Raw genomic sequence first — 25451 nt, 5'->3', positions numbered from 1 at the left:
ACACCAACCACTTGCTATGAAGCTCCTTTCCCCTCTGACCTCTTATGAGTCCCTCATTTAAAAGTAAGAGTGGGATAGACAAAAAACAAATAAACATCTCTTGAATATACCTATCATGCTTTATTGGTCATCTTTTTAATATTCACAAGAACCCTATGAGGGAGAAAGAATAAAAGCAGAAAAGCAAAATGGAAGTACCTGGGGAGCCTAGAAAAAAGACCTTCAAAGGAGACAGCGTTCCATAAGCCACTTGAGCAGGACCCATGCAGTCTTTTTTCTGGTTTAATGTAAAAAGGGTGTGGGTGTGTGTGCACACGCACATGTATCACTAGATATGAACAACAAAAAATCACCAGGATATGATCCATCATCTCTCTCATGTCAAAACTCGGAAGTCTCCCAAGAATAGACCATGAAACCCAAACTTTGAAGCAACTACTGTGGGACAGTTAGCTGTGCAGCCATAAGGAATGCAAACAGGCACGATGTGTACATCTGAACTTCACGAGCAATAGTTCTTTTGAACAAAAAGGAAAATAACCAAAATGATCATTACTACATAAACCAGTAAATACAAAAAGGATGATGAGGGGCCGGCCCCGGGCTGAGTGGTTGGGTTCTCGGGCTCCGCTTCTGCGGCCCGGGGTTTTGCCGGTTTGGGTCCTGGGCTTGGACACGGTGCCGCTCGTGGGGCCATGCTGAGGCGACGTCCCATGTGCCCCGACTGGACGGACCCACAACTAAAAATACACAACTACGTACCGGGGGGCTTTGGGAGAAAAAGGAAAAATAAAATCTTTAAAAAAAAAAAAAGGATGATGAATCCCTTCAAATCTTTTTAAATACAGAAAAGAAAGAAAAACCGAACTGAGAGAATTCAGAGGGTGAGCCCAATGTTAGACAAGAAAACGAGTTCACGTTTCTGGATTTGTAGCAGAACGCACCTGCTCCCCCACTGTGTATGTCTGATGCTGTCTCGGTAAAGGAGGGGTGGTGTGGGGAGAAAAGGTGATCTCTCTTCCTAAGGAAGGCAGCAATCACCCAAGGCAGAAAACGTAGTGAAGGAACAAGCTACAACCTGGAGGGTTATCACTCTAGAGACACGCCGTCCAACACGATAGCCAAAAGCCACATGTAGCTATTTAAATTTAAATTAAGATTAGTTCAAATTAAAAATTCAGTTCCTCAGTAGCATTTGCCATATTTCAAGTGCTCAGCAGCCACATGCAGCTTAGTGGCTGCTGTCCTGAAGATCACAGATAAGGAACATTTTCATCATCACAAAAACTATACTGCTATAGACTAAATAAACTGTGTTGAGTAAACTTATTTAAATTCTCATGACCTCTTGAGCCACCATGTGGTAGCTGTAGAAATGAAATGAGTTAACCAAGGGAAAAGAAAACTTGAGGGTACACAAAGTTCTACCCCTGGTGAGCATTCTTTACTGCCAATCCCCAGGGACTACTCACTCGACAGTACCCCCTAGAATAGAGCAGCAAGGTAAATTCCCTGAGGAAAAGGTCACAAGAGGAACACAGAAGTCAGCTTTATGCTATGCTCAACTTAGAATGCATTGAGACATCAGAGAGACAGATTCTCGGGATAAAGAAGTAAAATTCCAAAGAGCCTAACCCACTGCCAGTAAAATGATCTTGTCTCAAGGATCAACTAGCATCATCTACTTCCCACATTACATATTCTTAAAGAACAAGTTATCATTTAAATAGCTGCATAATAGCCCATCAAAATGGAATCATACAATTTCTCCGAACATCTTCTACAATTGGCTTTTGCATTTTTATTTCCACATTTTAAAATTCCTCATACGGAAATATATAAATAACATGAACACATAACACATAAGCTCTTAACACATAACACCAGAATTTTTACATTGCTACCAGAAATGTTAAAAACTAAATTCATCAGTCTCACCAACATTTTGGAGAACTACAACCTAATCACTATGAATACATCATTACTACTAAAACAATTGAATTTCTTTTTGCTTACTAAATTTAGAAACACTTTTCACAGTTTTATTATTTGTATTTCTTCTCGGGTGACTTCCCTACTTAGGTCCCATGCCCATTATTAACCTGTCTGATGATAACTCTACATATTTGCATAAACTGTCAATAATTTTCAATCCCAGTTCGTTCTTTTAAGTCCAATAATTATTATGTGGGTGTAGCTCCTTAATCACCTTCGTGTATGTGTATTTTAATTCTGTATTTTTAAATACTTGTTTCCAACAACTTAATTTTCATCTTGATTTAACTGCCTAATTATGACATTCTTTGCTCATTCTTTCTTGTTATCTCAGACTTTCCTTCGGCCTGAAGTTAATCCTTTAGAATTTCTTTCTTTAGGCAAACTGTTTTTATTTGCTAAATATTCTTTATTCTTGAAAGATACTTTCATTGGACTAGAAATCTCGTTTGACAATTGTTTTCTTTCAGCATACTAAGGTTATTTCATTATCTTTTGGCTTCCGCTGTTACTATTCAGAAGTCATCTAGAGTCTCTTTTAAAGGTAATCCCCATCCCCACTCCTGTTGTTTCTAAGGCATTTTCTTTGTCTTTGGTTTTCGACAGTCTCCCTATACGCCCAGATGTAGGTTTCTTTTTATTCAGTTTGTCTGTCACTCACTGGGCTTCCTGACTAAGGCCTGGCAGCCTTCAGTTGCGCAGCATTCTCAGCTATCACCTCTTCAGGTATTGCCTCTGCCCCACTCTCTCTCTCCTATCCTACTGAGACTCAGATTAAATGTCTGTTAGTCCTTAAATCTCTTACCTTCTTCTGTATCTTTCTCATTTTTCCTCTCTGAACTAAACTCTATTTCTTTTGACTTATCTTCCATATAATTAATTCTTTCTTCACCTGTTTATTCTATTGCTAAAACTACCCATCAAGTCTTTCAATTTTCATTTTTAGAACTTCTATCTGTTGCTATGTCACATTTTATAGTTTCCTACTCCCTAAAGATTTTCAAGCTTGACATATTTCTTTAATCATAATAGGGTTAGTTGTTTCAGTTTCTGATAATTCAAAAATCTCAAGGCTTTTCAAGTATATTTCTGTGGGTTCTGGTGGTTCTTGCTCATATGCATGGTACTTGTCCCATGTATGCCTTATCATCTTTTATTGTGTGCTGGTCGATCACCTTACATTACAAAATTATTTTAAATTTGAGGCCTAGGATGAAGGCAGCTTCCTCCAGGTGTCTGGGAACGCTACCTGCCTGAGATCACCACAATCCAAGTTCAAGGCTACAGGTTCCTTGGACCACCCAGGAAATGTTAACTCAGACAGAAACAGGGATGCAGGCTGGTTTACTTCTCAACCACTTTATCTAATTTGGGGCCTCAGCTTACTGAGGGGAAGGGTCTCCTATGTGATCCCTGAATTTCATGCAGGTCTCTGGGCTTTGATTTCAGAGCCTCTCATCAGATAAAGTTTTCAAAACTCAAGTTTCTATGGTGAAACTGGCAAATGCCCTCAGGGCAAAAATGATTCCCACTTCTATTAACTGAGTCCCCACTTTCCTTTTAATACCAGTCTTTTCATATAAGCCCTTCAAAATTCCTCTTAACTTTTTTGGTATTTTTATAAAAGTTTTGATTTATAATTTTAGAACATTCTTATTAATCCCACCAACTCTGGGAACCACACCTTCTAATATTCTTTATTCTCAAGAAGAATTTATGGGGGCTGGCCCAGTGGCGTAGCAGTTAAAGTCGCACGCTCTGCTTCAGTGGTGGGGGGTTGGCTAGTTCTGATTCTGGGCACGGACCTAGCACTGCTTATCAAGCCCTACAGTCCCAGGCATCCCACATATAAAATAGAGGAAGATGAGCACAGATGTTAGTTAGCTCAGTGTCAATCTTCCTCAGCAAAAAGAGGAGGACTGGCAGTGGATGTTAGCTCAGGGCCAATCTTCCTCAAAAGTAAGTAAGTAAATAATATAAAAGAACAATTTATGAATTAGCCAGAACTATCTTAATATTGTGAGGTTACAAATTCCTAATTCAAACCAACTCAAGTACACAAGAGAATTTCTATTGTTTTACCTAATTATTCAGCTTAAAGGTTGCACTGACTCCACACAGAACTAGATCCAGGAACACAGGACATGTCCTTAAAGTTCTCTCCACTCCCTCCCTGCTTGCCTCACTTCTCCGTGAGCAGATAAGTTTGTTCCCTAAGACAGAAGCAGCTGCCACACACATCTTTAAGCTTACCACACACCTGTACCATGATCCCAGGGCAAAAGACTACCATATCATCCTACGACTTTTTGCACAAAAGTTCTGGGCATTTGTGTCACGAGCCTATCCCAAGCCCGGCCCTCTACTGTGGCTAGTCAGAACATGATTACCTGGGATACGCTGTGATCAGCAGTCCAGCTAGAACCAAAGGGATGGGAAGGTAGGCAGTTACTCAAAAGGCAAACCAGGACACTGCTATCAAGAGAAAAGGGATGGGAAAGCCTGCCAAGATCACAAAAAATAAGTTACCTGAGTCTGCTGTATCTTCTTTCCCATTTTTCCAATTTCCTCAATTCTTTCAATTCTGAATGTTTTTTGACTTCATCTTTTGTTCCCGATTTGATTTTAACTCTCCTTTATGGGTTTCAAAGATGAATTTAATTGGCCTGTTGCTGTTTCATTTCTTTATCTTCTATACTAGTCGGCTATTGTTTAACAGATGCGATGCCTTCTTTATCTCTCTGAAAACAGACTCCAGCCATTCTTTAAAATCATCTTATGTTTCTTGTTGGAGATCCATTTCAGGGATTAAGTTTATCTGTGTCCTTACTGTTCTGATCTGTTCTATCTCAAATAAGGCAATAATTAATTCCATATAAATGTTTTCATTTGACCATACTTCTGCTTTTAAATTTTTTTTTTTGAGGAAGATTACCCCTGAGCCAACATCTGCTGCCAATCCTCCTCTTTTTGCTGAAGAAGACTGGCCCTGAGCTAACATCCATGCCCATCTTCCTCCACTTTATATGTGGGACGCCTACCACAGCACGGCACGCCAAGAAGTGCCATGTCTGCACCCGGGATTCGAACCGGCGAATCCCAGGCCGCCGAAGCAGAACGTGTGCACTTAACCGCTGCACCACCTGGCTGGCCCCTGCTTTTAATTTAATGATCCTTGCTGTTAATGTTGAACAGCAAAATAATGCAAAATATTTTAGAGTGAGTCAAAGAGAGCTCTTGAAGATTTTCACACAAGCCATCATCACCCTAACAGAAAAACTGAGGTCCTCAATATTTTTGATTACGCTGATCTCTAAAAGATTTCTAAATTTTTGTAGGGGAGGAAGACAATTCCTCTACTCTCTAGGTCCTTCTGGCTGGTCTAAGATTTAAACTGACATGAGACAGAATAACAGGAGAAAATAACAAAGTTTAGGAACACATATACCTGGAAGAAACCCAGGAAAACTGAGTCACTGGTCAGAATGGCCAAAGCTGCCGCTTTAAATACTATCTTCATCTAAAGACAAAGGAAGATGTTGGGGGTGGTGGTCTGGGACTTCAGAGGGGAGAAAGGCAATTCACACGGAGATGGAAATGCAAATATTTGTTAGACAACTGCTTGCTGAACCACCTATAGAGAATGAGGCCTGAGAGACAGAACTTTGAAAAGCTGGTCTTGTTGGTGCCTTTTTTCACACCTGTTTTACATTATCCTATAGTTATCTTAGGGTATTAGCTCCTCCTGGAACAGGCCTTCTATCTTACATTATTTTAGGCAGTTAGAGGGAAAGTCAAAGTTCCTTTCAGAGCCTTTTGTTCTTAAAAATAACAAAGGCAAAGAGACACATTTCAGGGTGGCCAATTTTGATCCCCCACATAGTCAACCTATTTCTGCTTCCAAGTAAGCTTCAGATCAGACTGGTAAGTGGGGAAGGTAACCTATCACTGATTTTGGCTTTTTATTACATTCATGACCTATTTCTTTGTTTTACCATATTTAGTTATTTTCAACAACCATTTTTCCATTTCAATCTTAACAACATACAATCTTAGATCAAGAAGAAAATTCAAGATATTTCTTTTTTAAGATTGACACATGAGCTATAACACTGTTGCCAATTTTCTTCTTCTTCTTCTTTTCCCTTCTTTCTCCCCAAAGCCCCCCAGTACATAGTTGTGTATTCTAGTTGTGAGTGCCTCTGGTTGTGCTATGCGGGATGCTGCCTCAGCGTGGCCTGACGAGCAGTGCCATGTCCATGCCCAGGATCTGAACTGGCGAAACCCCCGGCCACAGAACGGGAGCACACAAACTTAACCACTCAGCCACGGGGCTGGCCCCTCAAGATATTTCAATGCAACCTCTTTGTTCCATCATTTGATAAATGAGAAGCTCAACTCAGAAAGGTCAGATCTCTTGCTAAGGCCATAGAGACAGTTCATTTTATAATAAGCAACTAGAATCTGTATCTCCAAATTTCAAATTCCCTTTCATGTACAATAATAATCAAAGAAAGGCAGGTTAAAAAACAAAAAGGAAGCCAAGGTAAATAACTACACAGGGATTAGAAGTGTAATCCTAGGCAGTCTTCATGAGGCAGTGCAGTATGACTTTCCTGTGCTGTAGCTGCTCCTTCTGGGCCAGCATTTAAGATGAGCTAGTTCTTCCTTAGTTTTTGTATATGGTCCTACTGTCTCCATCCTTTGAGATCTAGCCTCAGCTTATTTTATGTATATGAGGTAAAGCTCAAATTTACCAATTCATCTTATTAACAAGCACAAAAGCCAAATTTCAACAAAATTAATGACTAAGGGCACCATTATAGTCTTAAAAACTTGAAGAGTCTTAAATACATACACAAACAGAAACGTCTTCAGTGAGAAGTATAAAATAACTTCAAGAATCACTTTATTCTAAGGAAAAAATAAAACGGGATCTCAAACTTTTAAAAAATACAAATTCTTATTTATAAAAGAAATTTCTGGGGCCAGCCCGGTGGCGCATCGGATAAGTTCACGTGGTCCAGGGTTCACTGGTTCGGATCCCAAGTGCAGACCTACCCACTGCTTGTCAAGCCATGCTGTGGCAGGCATCTCACATAAAACGGAGGAAGATGAGCACAGATGTTAGTTCAGGGCCAGTCTTCCTCAACAAAAAGAGGAGGATTGGTGGCAGATGTTAGCTCAGAGCTAATCTTCCTCAAAAAAAGAAAAAAAGAAAGAAATTTCTTCAAAACGATGAGTACTAAGACCAAGTTAAAATTCATCATTTAAACTTACAAATTTTGTCATAAAACGGTGCCTAAAATAAATGGAAATGACCTAATAGTTGAATCAGCTGCCTTTATCCTAAACAAGAGTCAGTCACATTCAAATTAATTTAGGTTATCATGTGATGCTATATTCTGGCAATGTTTTAGGCTGCCTAAATCTTCCTACCTCTGAAATCGATGGTATTTAATACCTCCAAGTGCTACCTATAATTACTAAACACTAAACGCTAGAGAATCTGCTTTTCAGGAGAGGAAACTTATTCATGCCTAACAGGTCAGCATCTATTTAGTAAGATCAATGTGGATTGTGAACACAGAATTTACAATTGTCTTAAATATTTTTCAACATACTATGATTCATTCTAATTATGTCCATTTAGTAGCTTCTACTGAAAATGTGCTTAAGGTAATTCACTGACCCTATTAATTTAACTTCTGAATGATACCAAAGTAATTAACTTAATAATACCTTGACGTGTTTATTATAAAAGGGTGACATCTGTCTGACACATTTTACAAAACAGACTTTTTTAACATAAGAGCAGGTGATAATTTGGAAAAATAATGTAAAATGCCCAACATCATATAATCATTAAGTAGAATCTAATCCAGATCTAACTGACTGCTCTTAATTCCCCATGTTCTTTCAAGCCACCATCATACACTGTAAGATTTAATGTGATTTTTTTTCAAGCTTTTTTTTTTTGAGGAAGATTAGCCCTGAGATAACATCCACCACCAATCCTCTTCTTTTTTTTTTCTTCTTTTTTCTTGTTTTTTTTTTGCTGAGGAAGATTGGCTGTGAGCTAACATCCATACCATCTTCCTCTACTTTATATGTGGGACACCTGCCACAGCATGACTTGATAAGCAGTGTGTAGGTCCCCACCCGGGATCCAAACCAGTGAACCCCAGGCCACTGAAGCAAAGTGTGCAAACTTAACCGCTACACCACCTAGCCAGCCCCCTTAATCTGATTTTTAACATTTTTCAAATTCCACCATCCATAATATTTAAATTTCAAAAAAACATTAAGTTTTCAAGGACTTAGACAACAACTATAAGGTTTTTAAGTCCAAGCACTAACCGTCATCCCTAAAAAATTAAAAAATTCCCAGCCTCAAGAGGAAAAAAAAAAAAAGATTCCTCCATGCTAAAAAGACAAGAAATATTTTCATTATCCCAAAGTATTGCCACAGAAAATACTTACTAACAAAAGAAAATATGGCACACACCATCTTAACCAAGTGATCAAAGCTTACACTTGTCACGGGACAAAGAGATACCACGTCCCATCCAATAGCACACAATGAGAACACTGTGATAATTCAGCCCAAAATGCACTGGACAAACCCAAGTTGAGAGTCATTCTATGACTGCCCTGTAATCTTCAAAAAGGTCGTGGGCATGAAATTCAAAGACTGAGGAACTGTTCTAAAGTGAAATATATTAGAGAAACAAGACAATCGGGTGAAAATGTGATGCTGGATTAGACCCTTTTGCTATAAAGTGACATTTGGCAAAACTTGAATGCGGTCTCTGGGTGAAAGATAAGTAGGAAATTTTTGTTTGAGGTTCTTGTAACTAATTTGCACAATTAAAAGTGTTCCAAAATAATTTTTAAAGCATTAGGTATATATGTCCTAAATTAAACTTCTCTTACTTTTGCCTTATTTCATGGATGTTTAAGTCTCTTGCTACTTTTGCTGTCACAGGTGGAATGTTAGAATTGGGACAGCAAAGGACGTTATGTAGCAAGTTACTGATTACAATTTGTCTCTATTAGCTAAATAAACTGGAAATGGGCTGTTTTTCTTTCTTCTTGCATTTTAAAGAGGCAGTGACTGAAAATTCATGAAGGTAAATGTGTATAAATATACACACATTTATACTAAAAGTATAAATGCACGCTACTTTATCTGAAGATTATCAAATAAAACTTGTCTACAGAATGTCTATCACAGCCAGTAAATCAAGGTCTTCTAATCTGGATGGCATCTGTTACGGACGGTGAGTCTGTAAACTTCGGGGGGTGCTCTCGCCCCAGCACTAACACAGTGCTCTGCACACAGTGAGCACTCACCGCACATGCCCCGAATTCAAGAATGAACACTGGGCTCCTGGCCCATTTCCCCACCAATACTAGAACTTAGTTACAGCGAATGCTATCAAATAGTAGACCACTGGCTAGAATGCAGAAGTCATCGTGTCACCTGACTTTTCAACCTTGCAGCTATCTTCTTTATTAATAGTTAAGTAAAATTAATAAAAACAATGCTCTTCAAATTTACTTACCAATTAATATCATTATCTATACTTGAAACATTAACATCAGAACTGGAAATTAGTGTAACGTGGTAGTTAAGAGCATGGGCTCTGAATCCAACTGCCTAGGTTTATATTAAAACTGTCCCCTACTATGGTTTTTTGGATTAGTTAGGGTCTCAAAACCTCATTTTCCTCAAATTTAAAACATGAATCCTAACAATTCCTACTTTAGGAGACAGGACTCCTGTGAGGATTAAACGCGTAGGCTAAGCTTACATTTTATGACACTAAATTCTTAATTTCTATCTGTTGAAATAAAGCTGCATTTATATCAGTAAAACCTACGTGATCTCTCAAGAAGAAACAAAAGACATCTGAAGTGTTAAGATTTGAAATGATCTGCACGTGTGTTATGTTTATACCCTCTACACACCTCATTTCCAAAAAGATGTTGAGATAGCTAAGAAAAAGAACGAAATGTTATCCTTTTTTTCAAGCTAGGTCAAAGGAAGAATAAGAAAATAGTAAAACGAAGCCAGGGAAAGAGGAGGATCAGCCCAACTGGTGGATCACAAGTTCAATACCGAGTTTCACAGCAGCCAAAACAATGTTCTCCAAACACAAAGAAAAAACCCACATCAGCTATTCAGGAAGACCCACAACTTTTCTTGACACTACAGTTTGAGAGAAAATTTTCACAAATGTATACATTACACTTTTCAATTGATAGTCCAGATTTTTAAAAAGCAGCAGCGTGCTGTGCCAATACACAAAGAATGAGACCCTCTGACCTTACTCCAAATTTAAAAATCATTTGGTACTTGAAAAGCTGAATCACTTGTTCTTTTTCCAATTTTGTATGAATTGGAAGAGGAAATGAAAACCAAGAAACTATCATCTAAAAGTTCACCTTGACTTTTAAAAGTGCACTGTATGCAGAAGACAGGCAACAGAGCAAAGCTTGGATGAATGCATCGGGAATCCGGCCGGAGTTCCGAGTCCCAGGCCCAGCTCCGGGATGAGATGTGGCTGACCCTGGGATTCTTTAACCTCAAATTCACTAGTCTGGAAAGCGACAATGAGACTGTACTTAGCTCACAAGGTTGTTATCAGAATGTGTTAAGTACCTGATACAGAGTGCTTCACACAAGTATTTAGTAAATTGAGTAAGCATCTAAAAATTTACATTTCATTAAAATAGTTTTTTAAAAAAATACATGTATATGTATCTATTTACATCTAAACTCTCCAAATCCAAGTGTGATAAAATGAAAATTTCCCAACTAACTGCTTTAATTACCACTGCCAAATAATCTATTTTCTGATGGGGCAGGAAAAACTAATTAGAAAAGCACCAAAATAAATCACTGCTTTTTCTCCATTTATTTTTATTTACTTTTCCCAGTTTTTTTAAGATATAAGTGACATATTGCATAAACTTAAGGTATACAATAAACCAATGCTGTGAACTATAACATGCGCACCTTTTAAAGCATGCAGGACCAAGCATAAAAATTTGCTTACATCAAAGCTAGGCCCCAAAGATTGTTTTAAAATTTAAGTTAAAAATGGCACCTTACTCCAAATATGTAAAAAAGTAAACTGGACTGAATATACAAACTGAACTAAACAACTTTATCCTGAAGCTCTCAATAAACAATATAATTTGCCCATACCAGTTTTTTCCAAGAAACAGCTTGCGTTCTGGGGGCCTCACACAATACTTGACCCACGCAGGAGGCCCTGACATGTTGGGGTAGTGGACAAATTAGTACTTATTCCAAATGTAATAAAGGATCCCTTCTCTTCCAAAGCTTAAAACAGAGAAGATGAATGGTGAACAATAGCTTAAACGCTTTGCTCTTATAAAGAAAATTATTTTTCCTACAGATGAGGTGACAAAAAGGGAACAAATGTGAAATAAGTAGACTCGGAAAGTGAATATCTAGTTGGGCAAAGTGCTACCCTACCGTTTCACGACATACCCTAAGAAAAATTACTCTAAAAGCTTTATAGAAGTGATCAACATGACAAAAACACACAATCAGGAAGTAACTTTTAACTTATAATAAAAAACACCATTATCTCTAAGGACTGTGTATGCAAATGGAATCAAAACACACAGAGCAATTCTCAAAATTATGGGACACATGCAATCAGAAATCTTCACAGGGGCTGGCCTGGTGGCGCAGCAGTTAAGTGCGCACGTTCCGATTTGGCCGCCCAGGGTTCCCGGTTCGGATCCCGCGTGCAGACATGGCACCACTGGGCACACCATGCTGTGGTAGGCATCCCACATATAAAGTGGAGGAAGATGAGCACAGATGTTGGCTCATGGCCAGGCTTCCTCAGCAAAAAGAGCAGGATTGGCAGCAGTTAGCTCAGGGCTAATCTTCCTCAAAAAAAAAAAAAAAAGAAAAAAGAAAAAGAAATCTTCACAGGTTTCGTCTAACCAGTGCTCATTTTAACCAAATACCCTAAATAGGACCAAACTCTTCACTACTCTCCACTTCTACAATTATACCATAAGATAATCATACACAGTACTTAAAAACAAAATTTTATTTCCTTTGCCATACTATAAAAACAAAAACTTCAAAAATCCAAAAATCACTACAAAGATTAAAAAGGAAGGAAATTCTCACAGGGCCGGCCTGGTGGCACAGTGATTGAGTTCACATGTTGCACTCCAGCGGCCCGGGGTTCGCCAGTTTGGATCCCAGGTGCAGACATGGCACTGCTTGTCAAGCCATGCTGTAGCAGGCATCCAGCATATAAAATAGAGGAAGACAGGCACAGATGTTAGCTCAGGGGCAATCTTCCTCGGCAAAAAGAGGAGGACTGATGGCAATGTTAGCTCAGGGCTAATCTTCCTCAAACAAACAAAAAAAAAAAAAGGGAAGGAAATTCTGACATATCCTACAACATGGATGAACCTTGAGAACATTATGCTGAGTGAAATAAGAGTCACAAAAGGACAAATACTGACCAAATAATTCCACTTATATGACGTACCAAAAACACTCCTATTCAGACAGAAGGTAGGCTGGTGGGTGCCGGGGCCTGGGGGAGGAGGGCCTGGGGTTACCGTTTAACGGGCAGTTTCAGTTTAGGAAGATGGAGAAGTCCTGGAGACGGATGGCGCGCTGACTGCGCAACCATGTGACTGTACAAACTAGGCACCTAAAATGCCTAAGATGGTAACTTTTGTGTTGTGCACATCTTACAATTTATTTCAAAATCACTGTAAGGAACCACCTGAAAGAGGTGTTTATGTGGAAATGGCAGACACAAATTTATTCTTCACAAAGTGACAAGCTCATTTTACATGAGTTTTCCATGCTATTGAGAGTTTGTTCAGATACACCCAAATTCTTCTGCCCCAAGGAAAGCGTTAAAAACAAAACACAATTCCACTCCTTAAGTATATACATAAAAGATCTGAAAACAGAGACTCAAAAAAAACCTGTACACCAATGTTCATAGCTAATATTATAATAGGCAAAAGATAGAAACAACGTAAATCCATCAACAGATGAACGGATAAATAAAAGGTGGTATATCATACGATGGACTATCACTCAGTCATGAAAAGGAACGAAGTTCTGGGGCTACAACATAGATGAACCCTGAAAACATTATGCTAAGTAAAATAAGCCAGACACAAAAGGACAAACATTGTATGATTCCACTTACATGAAATACCTAAACTAGACAAATTCAGAGACGGAAAGTAGATTTGAAGTATTCAGAGACAGAAAGTAGATTTGAGGTTACCAGGGACTGGGGGCTGTGGGGGGGGGGGGGGGCGGTGGAGAAATGGGAAATTATCATCTAATGGGTACAGAGTTTCTATTTGGGGTGATGAGAAAGATTTTAGAAATAGTAGCGCTGGTCATACAACATTCTGAATGTAATTAAAAGCACTGAATTAAAAATGCTTAAAATGCTTTAAAATGGCAAAAAAGAAAGCACAGGGGGCAGGCCCCGTGGCCAAGTGGTTAAGTTTGCACGCTCCACTTCGGTCGCCCAGGGTTTCGCCACTTCGGATCCTGGGCTCCGACAGGGCACCACTCATTAAGCCATGCTGAGGCGGCGTCCCATGTGCCACAACTAGAAGGACCCACAACTAAAAATACACAACTATGTACGGGGTGGGGGGGGGCCTTTGGGGAGAAAAAAGGAAAAAAAAAATCTTAAAAAAAAAAAAAGCACAGAAGGAAGAAGTGAGGCTACTGGATCTCCCTGTAACCCTTTAGCCAATTTTCAAACTTTCAAACTAATTTCAGTATTATGGTCAATTTCTCAGCTCTTTCTTCACATATAAAGTGAACATAATACATGCTGTCATCCTCCTTTGTCAAAGCATCATTTCAGAAATGAAATAATGTCTTTAACACTTGTTAATTTTAGTTCAGATCCAAAACATTATTTTCTTTAAACCGATTTTGGCCTGAAAACCCAATCTAGACAAAACTCTATTCACGTTTATGTTCTAGTCAATAGTAAAAGCTTTATCTAAAAACAATTCCCCTATAAAAAACCATATATAAAAGCAAAGTTTTCTCAGATTTCATCAATCAAACCATCAATTTCAGGTAAAAACATGTGATTGGGGCCTGGCCACAAATAAGATAGCTAAGCTTTCCTCACCTGCTTTAATTGTCCTATAAAGACAAAGAAATTGCAATTACCCTTCAACTCCTTTACTAGTTTCTATCTCAATTATATCAACATCCCCAGTGGGGAAAGAAGGCACTACCTCTAAAACTTGTGAGAGCTAAGGACAAAAAATCGGTGGAGTGAATTTATGTGTTGGATAACCAGTTCCACACGGCTATTTTTCAACTACAAATTCACTATTTGCAAAGCAGACGTTAGTCTCCATTAAACAAATTTACAGGTTCTGTCTGCTAACCAGGGCTCATTTTAACCAGGTAACCTAAATAGGACCAAATTCTTCACTACTCTCTGCTTCTACAACTATACCATAAGATAATCATACACAGCACTTTAAGGGGGAAAAAAAATCATGTCCTTTGCTACACTACAAAAACAAAAGCAATTTAACAGTCAAGAGAAAAACCCCAGGAAGAACAAGTCCTGGCCCTCAGAGTTTATATCCTCTGGAGTTTGTAGAGATTACCCTTGTAGTCAGCATTATTAGTCAAATTTTCATTTCCTCAGAAAATTCAATTGCTCAAAAGTATTAAACATAGTATGTTTATGGCTAATATCTATTGACTGCTTACTGTATACCAGATACCATCCCAAGCATTTTAACTCAGTCAATATTCACAAAGATCCTAAAACAGAAACAGGTTCTCTTATCATCATGCCCGTTTTTTAAAACAGGGCAACTGAAACACAAAGACACGCAGCGAACTGCCCAAAGTAACACAACCAGGAAGTGGCAAGAGCAAGCATGGAGTCCAGGCAGTCTGATCTCAGAACCTGTGTCTACATCCATGAAGCCAGATTCTCTATTCTCAGTTATAAATTCATGTTGCCTCTCAAGTTACAGTTTTCAAATAAACAAATTCTTTAAAAATTCTCTACGGTTTTTAATCAAGTGACAACCAAGGAACTCCTCCTCAGTCCAATCCTCCATCACCCTGATGATCCCTGACCGCCTCGAACCTCCTTCCTTCCCCACTGCGCCAAAGGGGGAAAAGCAGAGCGACGGTGCCAGAAACAAGCAGGGGACACTAAGACAAGGACTGGAGGAAGAAAGAGGAAAACTGCAGTTGTGAGAGTCCCCATAAAGGACAGACAAGAGAGGAGGAAAATGGTGAAGCAAGCAAGAGGAAAGGGTGGAGAGGTAAGCATATCAACATCAAACCCTCAGCAGATCTGATTTATCCACATTCATTTTTCCAGCAAACACACATCCTCTGAAACACTATTTCTTAACTCTCCCCCTCCAGGCAGGCAGCCTCAGCCTCCCTGTGGTGAGCGGACTCTGCTGCTTCCTACTGCTGCGCTGCCATTGTAGCCCACTCATCACAAGGACTCTCCACTCGACGACGAACTGACGAACTGCCTTCCCTGCTCTCTGTCAGTTACTGACAGCCGACACGCCTGACTCAAACGTCCACAACTTCTGAGGAAAAACGCTACCAGGGATTTTTAGTAGACCGCCATTAAGAAAATTCTTAGCGAGTGTCTTTCAGGTAAACTGCTTCTAACGCATTTTCGAAAAGTGAAATACCACTCTCAGAGTATGACTTCTCACACATAAAAAGAGAGAAACAAAAATCACTTCTTCAGCATCTGTTTAAGCCAGTGGTTAAGACAATTTCACGTTAATTATACCACAGCAGTTATGAAGGGGATTGTAATATTACAAAATCTCATGTTTTCAATGAAGAATGAGACTGGTTGAAGTGAATCAGGTGGAACGCAATGCAAATAGCTAGTCACCAGTACTAACAGAAGAGGTAAAGTGTTTCGATGTTTTATTTACCACTCCTCTAGCTAAGTACCTGGAGTAGCGACCTTGTCTTTTAGATTTTGTTTTGGAACACACCACTGATCTACAGATCATAAAAAAGGATAGAACGTAACTGTAAACTAATCCCATTCCTCCTATCTAATCTGAAATTATTTTCCCCTGAAAGAAATGCATTATAACAACAAGACTAAAAATCTTTCTCAACAAGACTTGCACCCCAAGAAGAAAAAACCCGAGGGGCCGGCCCCGTGGCCCAGTGGTTGAGTTCGCACGCTCCGCTCCAGTGGCCAAAGGGTCCCCAGTTCGAATCCTGGGCACAGACATGGCACCGCTCATCAAGCCATGCTGAGGCAGCGTCCCACACACCACAACTAGAAGGACCCACAACTAAAAATACACAGCTATGTACCAGGGGACTTTGGGGAGAAAAAGGAAAAATAAAATCTTTTAAAAAACCCCACAAAACCAGAAAACCTCCATTTTACCGACAAATTCTGCAGTCATATTCTTTTGGGTGTGTGTGAGAGGAAGATTTGCCCTGAGCCAACATCTGTGCCATCTTCCTCTTCTTTGTACGTGGGATGCCTCCACAGCATGGCTGATGAGTGGAGCAGGTCTGCACCCAGGATCCGAACCTGTGAACCTGGGCCGCCAAGGCGGAGCACACACAACTGTAACCACTGGGCCGGGGACAGCCCTTGGAGTCATATTCTTAACAGTAAGCCAAATCGTTGGAGATGCGTAAGGCTGAGGGTGTGGGGGCGGTTCTGAGTTCTGGCTGCTCTGCCTGCTGCCCTAGGGCCACCTTACCTTAGTGCCAAGCTCAGGCCCCATCACCCCGCTTCTGGGTTCCCAGACTTGAGAGTCTGTGGTCGGGTCGGGATGCGCCAGGCTTCTCTGGGATGAGATAAATGCCTATGCCATGAATAAATCAATAAACGAAGAAGGGGGTGGGGCCCAGAGTTATTCAGAGTTCTACTTTTATTCTCTACTTAAACCCATGGTTACTTACTAAACTTTTTTTTTTTTTTTGAGGACGATTAGCCCTGAGCTAACTGCTGCCAATCCTCCTCTTTTTGCTGAGGAATGCTGGCCCTGAGCTAACATCTGTGCCCATCTTCCTCTGCTTTATCCGTGGGACGCCTGCCACAGCATGGCTTGCTGAGCAGTGCCATGTCCGCACCCGGGATCCGAACAGGTGAACCGCTGAGCCGCTGAAGGGGAATGTGCACACTTAACCGCTGCGCCACCTAAACTTTCAATTTTCTAACCAGGGCTAACAAAAAACCTTAGCTCTCAAATCAGTTTTCCAAGCAATCTACAGTAGGCGGTCCAAATTATTTTTGGTTAAGATCTAGTTTTAAAGTAATGAAGAGCAAACATCTGGAATAAATTTCCCTCACTTATAACTTAACTTGCACCATGGTGAGCAGTCTTTGGAGCGGCAGCATCAGCACCACCTGGGAACTAGTCACAAATGCAAATTGCCGGGCCCCACCCCAGACCTGCAGAATCGGAGTGTCTGGGGCGGGGCCCAGCGAGTGTGTCAACGAGCCCTCTAGGGGATGCTGATGGCGCTGGAGTCTGAGAACCACCTGCTTAGGGGTTAAGGGTCCTACTGCCTAGGTTCAAATCTTGGAGTCAGGGTTTACTTGCTGGGTAACGAAGAGTAAATTACACAGCTTCTCTGGGCTTATTCCTCATCTATAAAGTGAAATTACCGGAAGGTTGTGAGGAAATTAAGAAAACATAATAGTTAAGTGCTTAAAAGCGATGCCGGGCACATAAGAAACATCCAAAAGCTAGCCGTCGTTCCTAGTATACACAAGGCACTCTGACGGCTGCACACCGGATGGGGGAGAGCGCCAAAGGCGGAGGCTTAATCCCTACCCATCCAGGAGTTAAATACCTAGTGACCAGGCCAGACACGCGTACACACGGCAAAACCACACACTCAGAGGAAATAAAGACGCCCTCCCAAGAGGGGCGAACAAGTTCATAGGGACACTGTACGAAGAAGAATTTCTGACCGAGAAAATGTTACAGTGACTCCGAATGAGTTCCACAAGCTACAGAGAAGAAAAGGTCACCCCAGCCTCCAGGTGTGCGCCAAGATTCTAAGACGCAGGCGAAGCGCGAGGGCAAGGAGGCAGCCCGCAGCGGCTGAGGCCGGGACAAGCAAAACAGCAGCGGGAAATGAAACGGGGCGTCCCAAGCGGGAGGCCTTCGCCTCGGGAAAAGTCCGGGCTCGCTCAGGGCACGCTCATTTGCGAAGTGACTTCCCTTCTGCGGCCCGAGCCCCCGGCGCCCGCTGTAAGCGCGGCGGCCTATCAGGAGCCATTGTCCGCGCAAAGTTGAGCGCGGAGGTGCGGCGGCGGCACGGGCCCCGCCCTCGCCGGAGGGAGCCGTCCCTAACGGGACCCGGCGTCCGAGCGCGCTGGGCCGCAAAGGGGCGCAGAACCGTAACACTAAAATCCCAAAACCTCGTTCACTAAAAGGCAAAACTTGGAAAAGCACAAGCGGAGGGGCAGGGAAGGGACAGGGCAGCGTTTCGGCTTCTTCCTCTCCTAAACCCCAGTCTGGGTGCCGGCCGACTCCGGGCGGCTTATTTCCGCGGCCTGGAGGCTGAGGCTTTCCTTCCGGTCATTGTGCTGATTTCCCCCAAGAGCAGACCCCGGGGGCAGGAGCGCCGGCCGTGCCCGGGACAAAGCCCACTCGGGGCTCCACCTGGGCGCGGGCAGGGGCGGGAGGGGCGGCGCTCGCGGGCCCGCCCGCCGGCCGCAGTTACCAGGCAGCGCGGCGCCGCCCCCGCCGCCCGCCGGCCAATCCGGCGCGTCTGCTGCCCGGGCGCACGAGCCCCGGAGACACCCGGCCGAGCGCGACCCCACGGCTCGGGCCTGGCACCGCGCGCGCACCCGCACCGCCGCGCCGGCCAATCAGCGGCCGGGCATGCGCAGCCCGCGGGCTCGCTCGCGCGCGGGGCTCACGCGTGAGGCCCCCCCACGCCGGCGCGCGCGCCCCTCCCCCACGCGCGTGCAACTGCCGTCCCCCGCGACCGCGTCTGCCCCTGCCCCACCCCCAACGACCGCGGGCCCGGAGCTGGGGGCCCCTACATGGCCGCCCCGACCCCTGTCCCTGCAGGCCCCGAAGGGGGCGAGTCCCAAATAAAGGCCCTGTTCGCGATGGCAACCGGGCGGGGGCGGGGGATGAGGCGACAGGGACTCACCCGAGTGCAGCCGCCTCCAGGCAGCGCCGGGCCGGGGGAGGCGAAGGGAAGCGAGTGTGGGCCGCGCGCGAGCCGCGGCCGCGGCGGAGCAGCCTCGGGCTGAGGCGAGCTGACGAGCGCGCTGGAGGTGAGAGGGCGAGGGGCCCGTGCGTCTCGGCCGCGCTCCTGTCACCGCCGCATGGCCGCCCCGGCAGGGCCTCGCTCAGCACCTAGATCTGATCACAGGGGACCGAGGGAGAGGCCAGGGTAACCGCGGCAGGCGGAAGGCCACGGCTGGAGAGCGCGTGCGGGCAAGCGGGGGGGCGACCGGTGGCCCCTTTTCTCTGCTCTCCGAGCTTCTCTCTCACCCTCCTCCTCCTCTTTTTTTTTTTTTTTTTTTTTTTTTGTTCCTCGAAGGCGCGCTGCGCGTGCGCACCAGCAGCGCCGCCCAGCGGGAATTGTAGTTTCTGATTCGTCCCCAACAACGCGACGGCGGGGGCAGTTGACTACGACTCCCAGAAAGCCTCGCGCCGGCGAGCCCGGAGCCCGAGGACGCGGCGAGAGCGGCGCCCGGCCCTCTCCGGCAAGGACTGTCAATGGAGGCGCGGGTGGTGGGAGCAAGAACATGGCTGCACCTGGGGCCTGCGCGGCTGCCCGGGTGGGGGAGGGGAGCCGGGGCGCAGGGGCGCAGATCCAGGCCGGGGGCGGCTCCAGCCTGCTCCCCGCCGCGCTGCCGCCGGCCTCTGCCGCCGTGCGACGCTCGCGCTGACTCTGGCCCCCGAGATTCCCTGCAGATTGCGAGGCCGGAGCGCGGCCAAGGCCGGGGAGCCCCGGGCCGGCCTGCTGCCCTGGGTGCTCCGCCAAGGGACGTCCCCGCCCTGCACCCCCACCCCCGGGACACAAAGAACTGTCCGTTTTGAAAGCTTGCCTCCAAAGCGGCCCCAGGAGACTGCTGCCCCAACTTTGGAGGGCGAGGCGAGGGGACTCTCCTGTTTTGATCCCCCCGACCCCGGCTTTGCTCACACTCCGTCTCATACTCAACGTTTAGAAGGAAAGTTGAGGAAAAGCCGTGGAGTGGGAGCAGGAAAGCTGATTTGTCGCCCGTTTTGTTCTGTCAACCGCGGAGCAGTTTTGCTCAAACCCCTCCCCCCGATCATTTTTTTGCCTCTCAACTTTGATTAGCTCGTGAATTTCCAAAATAGCGAGACGTTGCTGTTCGCCGAAGTTAAACTCCAAAGTTTAAAAACTCGAGCCCGGAGATTTTAGGTGTTTCTGTAAAGCACGAAGTCGAGCGACTCGGTGACCTTTCTGCCCGCCGGCTTTGCGGGCCCCGCCGCAGTTCTCCCCCAGCCCCCTCCTCGGTAGGTGGCGACCACGGCGCTTTTTCCAGCCCGCGGGCCTTTGTCGCTCGAAATAAAACTTTCCGAGCAGCCAGTCTTTTGATGTCGGTCCAAAAGCCTTCCTTTGAATTTGGGTTCACGGATTGGCGTTCCCCGTCTTCTTTCTTCCCTAGACCGCACCCATAAAGCCTCGTCTCGAATTTCCATCTTGGATCTCTTTAAAAGAGACGGAAAATTTAAAGATCCGTGCGAGGCGGTCTGATGACAGAAAACTGCTACGTTTTTGTGATTTCCCCTACAATCTTTAACAGTCATTTTAGCCCCACCTAATTCGATCGTTGACTCTCCCTTGTCAAGTCTCTCCACAGTATTAATTTTCAGAAGAACAGTTTTCTTTTTGCACTCATATTTCATTAACATTTTGGAATATTTAATTGAATTCCGTATTCCCAATAGCAAGTACAACTGACATATATTTAGGAGCAGTCATAACTCTTGAGAAGCCTACAGCTTAGCTAGTAAGAGCCGCCAGCCAGCCAGCTGCAAACATTCAGCTGCTGTGGGCATGGGTGAGTATGTGTTATGGAGGGACTGGAGTCCTCTCGAATAATCATTCCTTCTTGGGGAGACTGGGAGGTTCAGGACTGTGAAAGGAGGATTCACTGGGTGGGGGAGTCACGGCGTAGCATTGGAAGGTGTGAGAAAGTGAGTGAGTAAGGCAAAAGTTCGTTTGTTTAGCCCAGGTTACCCTTGTCATCCTTCAAAACTTATTAGGGAGAGAGTCCCTTCCTTTGAATTTGTCTGCCAGTTCCGAGTGAAATTTTGCTGTGTCGTGGTGAACAGCTCCAACTTCCTTGAGGTTGAAGCAGTTCCTAAAACTTTAGCTGGTTTTGAGTTGCCTCTAGACAGAAAGCAGGCCATCTGGGGACAATGAACAGTGGGTGGTTTGAAGAGTGTAGAGGCCAAGCCTTCTCAGCGTACTGCTCTTGACAGGTGTAACCCTCAAATTCGTGCCTTACGATCAGAAATCTCATGGTTTTTCCATCTTCCTTAAGGTCTGACTCACCACCTGGCTGTAATTGGTACACTTGTTGCTATTCCTTAGCCACTTTCTCCCTTCGGTTGGTACAGATGCTCTGATGCTAGATGCAGTATGCCACATTAACTGTGACCATAGCTAGAAGCCACCTTGAATAACATCTTTCTGCAGCACAGCCAGTCATTTTTCCAACGTAATATCTGTCTGCTGTTTTTTGGGTTGAGCAACATATTTAAAAAATGACTGATTTGTATTTAGGGATAGTGTTTGTATGGAATCCTCCTTTGTTTAACTCACACTTAATTTACTTTGTTTAGAATCACACTCAACATCACAACATGTGTGTACCAAGACTGAGACGGCAGGAAGAGCAGATCGCGGCTCGGCTCACGCTCACTTAAGATGGCAGCGCACGGAGGCCAAGCTGGCAGAATGTTGCACGTTATTCATTTCAAATTGTTTCAAATAGTTCTGTCTTTGCTTAATGTTTAACCTAGTATGTGCAACCCTGCAGATGAGTGCCCATATAACGTGACACCTCCGTTCTACTGTATACTGGGGGAGACAAAGCCAAGTCAAGCACGCCTCGGCCAGGCTGGAGATGGATCTAGACCAAGTGTGAGCCCATCAGCCAACTCAAATGCGTCTTCACGCAGACTCGGAGCTTACATCGTTGTGGACTGCTTTGAAACGGCAAGAGACGTGGCGATGTTTGAATGTCTTCACCAGTCTGGAAGAATGATCACCTTCTCCTTGGGTTGTTGCTACTTGGTATCTGGAGTCTGCCTTCTCCATTATCATGGGACCCACCCTGGATAGGAAACCCTGACCACCCCTGCAGACAGAACCATGCTTGGTCAAGGTCACTCTTGTTGCAATCATTTAAGATGATCTTTTTTTTAAGATGCTCTTTAAAACATTTAATCTTGTTATGACTCTCATATATTTTAGATTGCCCAAAACCATAGTTCTAGCGAAAGTTGAGATACTCTTGACGCATCCATTTTTTGCAACACATCCAGTCTTTTAATGAATACTGATCAGGTCTTTTTTCCCATAATGCTGCTTGATGCAGGCCCAATATCTTCCAGGTCCAATTTCTTGATTTTTCTCTACAGTGGACCTAGTACAGTATATTTCAAGTATGGGATGTAAATATATGTCATTGGTCAGAGAGCAGTGTGATCTTTTAGGGGAGTGTTCCTGGTCAGGATGTGCACAGATCACGTGGATGGGGCCACAGTGACATCTTTAGCTGTCGGAAGAGTGTCTGCAGTCTAGCAGATAACTCCTTTGTTATGACAAGGGCGCTTTTTAAACCAATTATAAAACACTATTTTGAGCAGTTTTTTGTTCGTATAATTTGAGTATTTAGAATCCTGGATGAATGACCTTTTATAGAACTCTTCCAAAGATGAGGGGGAAAAAAACCTCTTCCAAGTTATAATTTATTCATAATAATTAATAATGTACATGTGATCTAAATAGACCTTCCAGTTCTTGCTCTGCCTTTTGTGCAACCATCTGCCCTATGCAATGAGCCTAATATTCATACAACATCAGTTGAAATAAACAGTTTTATTTGTTGGCTTAACAGGATTTAGATGAATGCTATATTCTATTTAGTATTATGTTAATATTCTTGTAATTCTTGTGTAACGTAATTTTGTTTTTTTGCTGAGGAAGATTCACCCTGAGCTAACATCTGTGCCAATCTCCCTCTGTTTTCTATGTGGGTCATCGCCACATCATGGCCACCATTGAGTGGTGTACGTCCACACCCGGGAACCAAACCTGGGCTGCCAAAGTGGAACATGCTGAACTTAAACACTAGGCCATGGGGCCCACCTGTAACTTCATTTTTAAAAAGTAAAATCTCAGGCCTGGCCCCATAGCCAAGTAGTTAAGTTCGCGAGCTCTGCTGTGGCGGCCCAGGGTTTCATCGGTTCAGATCCTGGGCATGGACATGGCACTGCTCATCAGGCCACATTGAGGTGGCGTCCCACATGCCACAACTAGAAAGACCTGCAACTAAGATATACAACTACGTACCAGGGGGATTTGGGGAGATAAAGCAGAAAAAAAAAGATTGGTAACGGTTGTTAGCTCAGGTGCCAATCTTTAAAAAAATTTTTAAAAATAAAAAATAAGTAAAAAAATAAAATTTCTAAAATATTTTCTCTGCCTTCCTCAAGGATTTGGGGGAATCAGAGGCTATGTAAATGAAAATACTTTATAAACTCTTAAGTGTTATATAAATATTACATGATATAATTTAGCATTCAAAACATTATTTAAAATTATCCTACGAACAAAATTTCCATGTTTCTTTTCTAAATAAAGAAATACCTTGCTTTTTTGGGTTTTTTGCTGAGGAAGATTAGTCCTGAGCTAACATCCATGCCAGTCTTCCTCCACATATATGTGGGACGCCACCACAGCACAGCTGACAGGTGGTGTAGGTCCACACCCCGGATCTGAACCCCCAAATTTTCTTTTAAAAATGTTTTCTCTCTTTATTTGCAATATTAGTTTAACATCCAGTTTCTTGATTCTTTATCTTTTCATTTACCGAGCCTGTCCACTTTTTCTGGTGAATCATTGCAACCCTTTTAACCCCCTTTGAGACCGTGTGTTTATTATAATTAAGGTAGATATACTTGGGAAAGTTTTCGTCTAAGAATAAGGGAATTTTTGAAGAACGGATTGGAGGAGGAAGAAAAGGCTGATAATAATGATGCTGTTCAGACATGAAATTAGCCCACCATCAGTGTGTCAAGCACTTGTCATTGTTTTCCCAGCAGTGGGGAGGTGTAGGCTCATCCTCTCCCTTGCCCTGCACCCGTAGAAGGGGCTGGCCAGGCTTTGGGTTGTGCCTGGGGCCTTAGACTGACGTCATTCATCCCAGCAAACTGTGCTGGCCAATGCCAGAGGAACCCAGCTTGGCCCGCGGTCACTGGGGAAGGCGATGGGCAGAGTGAGCGACAGGAAAGAATCGGAGCAGCTGTTAAGTTCTAGACAGCCCCAGAAACTGTCTCTGTCCTCCAGAAATGTAAATAACTGCCAACATTTATTAAGCATTCCTTTGGTGCCACCACTTTGCTCAACACTTAATAGATTATCTCATTGCAGGCCCTCAACAGCCCCCTGTGGTGGCTGCTTAGAACCTCCGTATATGCCGATAAGGCCCAGAGAGGTTGAGTTACTTAGCCAAGGAAACACAGGTGGCAAAATGCAGATTCTAATCTAAATCAGCCTGTGTCCAAGCCTGAATGCCTAACTACTGCTGTCTGTTTGTAGACTACAGCCATCTCATCCAGGCAGATATGAAAAGTGAATCAAATCCAGGGAACATTCAGTAGATGCCATGAGATGGCACAAGAAGGTTGGAGACGAAGCAGAAAATTTTTTATAGAGGTGGTAGCATTGCAATGGATGTTAAAGGATGGATGGAATTTTAAAAAATAAAATAACATGGAGGGCTGGCCAAGTGGCCTGGTGGTCAAGTTCAGTGTGCCCTGCTTCAGTGGCCTGGTTTGGTTCTCAGGCACAGACCTATACCACTGGCAGCGGCCATGCTGTGGCAGCAACCCACATACAAAATAGAGTAAGATGGGCACAGATGTTAGCTCAGGGCAAATCTTTCTCAGCAAAAAAAGAAAAGAAAAGAACATAAATATGGTTTTCAAAAGGGGGCTCTCTTAGCCTTCTAACACCTCTAATCGAGGGCATCCTTCCAGAAAAAAAAAAAGAAAGATTATTCCTATACTGAGTATATTTCCATCCTTTAAAAATATATAACAAACCAGTGTGACCTCAATTAAAAAAAACTCATAAAACACAAAATAAAATAAGTAGATAGAAATGAGATGATACT

The 25451-nt window shown here is 43.4% G+C and overlaps 1 protein-coding gene and 2 non-coding genes across 9 annotated transcripts in view; 1 reads left to right on the top strand and 2 right to left on the bottom strand.

Moving 5' to 3' along the window:
* Positions 1 to 19832, bottom strand: part of GTF2I (general transcription factor IIi) — a 115314-nt gene extending 95482 nt beyond the window's left edge. For 2 of the 7 annotated variants that reach the window (XM_023655501.2, XM_070231756.1), the window contains exon 1: positions 19217 to 19629. The gene's annotated coding sequence lies outside the window, so the exon portion shown is untranslated. Of the gene's footprint in view, positions 1 to 19216 lie in introns of all 7 variants that reach the window. The other 5 variants (XM_023655499.2, XM_023655500.2, XM_023655498.2 and 2 more) reach the window with 4 other exon arrangements.
* On the bottom strand, positions 15126 to 15270 carry MIR9138 (microRNA mir-9138). Its single transcript, NR_128171.1, has one exon. It is a non-coding gene; the product is annotated as a microRNA mir-9138 (primary transcript).
* LOC111767634 (uncharacterized) lies at positions 19035 to 23168 on the top strand. The gene is made up of 3 exons (XR_011424626.1): positions 19035 to 19343; positions 19613 to 21104; positions 21892 to 23168. It is a non-coding gene; the product is annotated as an uncharacterized protein (transcript).
* Positions 23169 to 25451: the final 2283 nt, after the last annotated feature.

Source organism: Equus caballus, chromosome 13 (genome assembly GCF_041296265.1).
Source record: "Equus caballus isolate H_3958 breed thoroughbred chromosome 13, TB-T2T, whole genome shotgun sequence".
Taxonomy (NCBI): Eukaryota; Metazoa; Chordata; class Mammalia; order Perissodactyla; family Equidae; genus Equus; species Equus caballus.
This window is presented reverse-complemented; position numbering and strand designations above follow the sequence as displayed.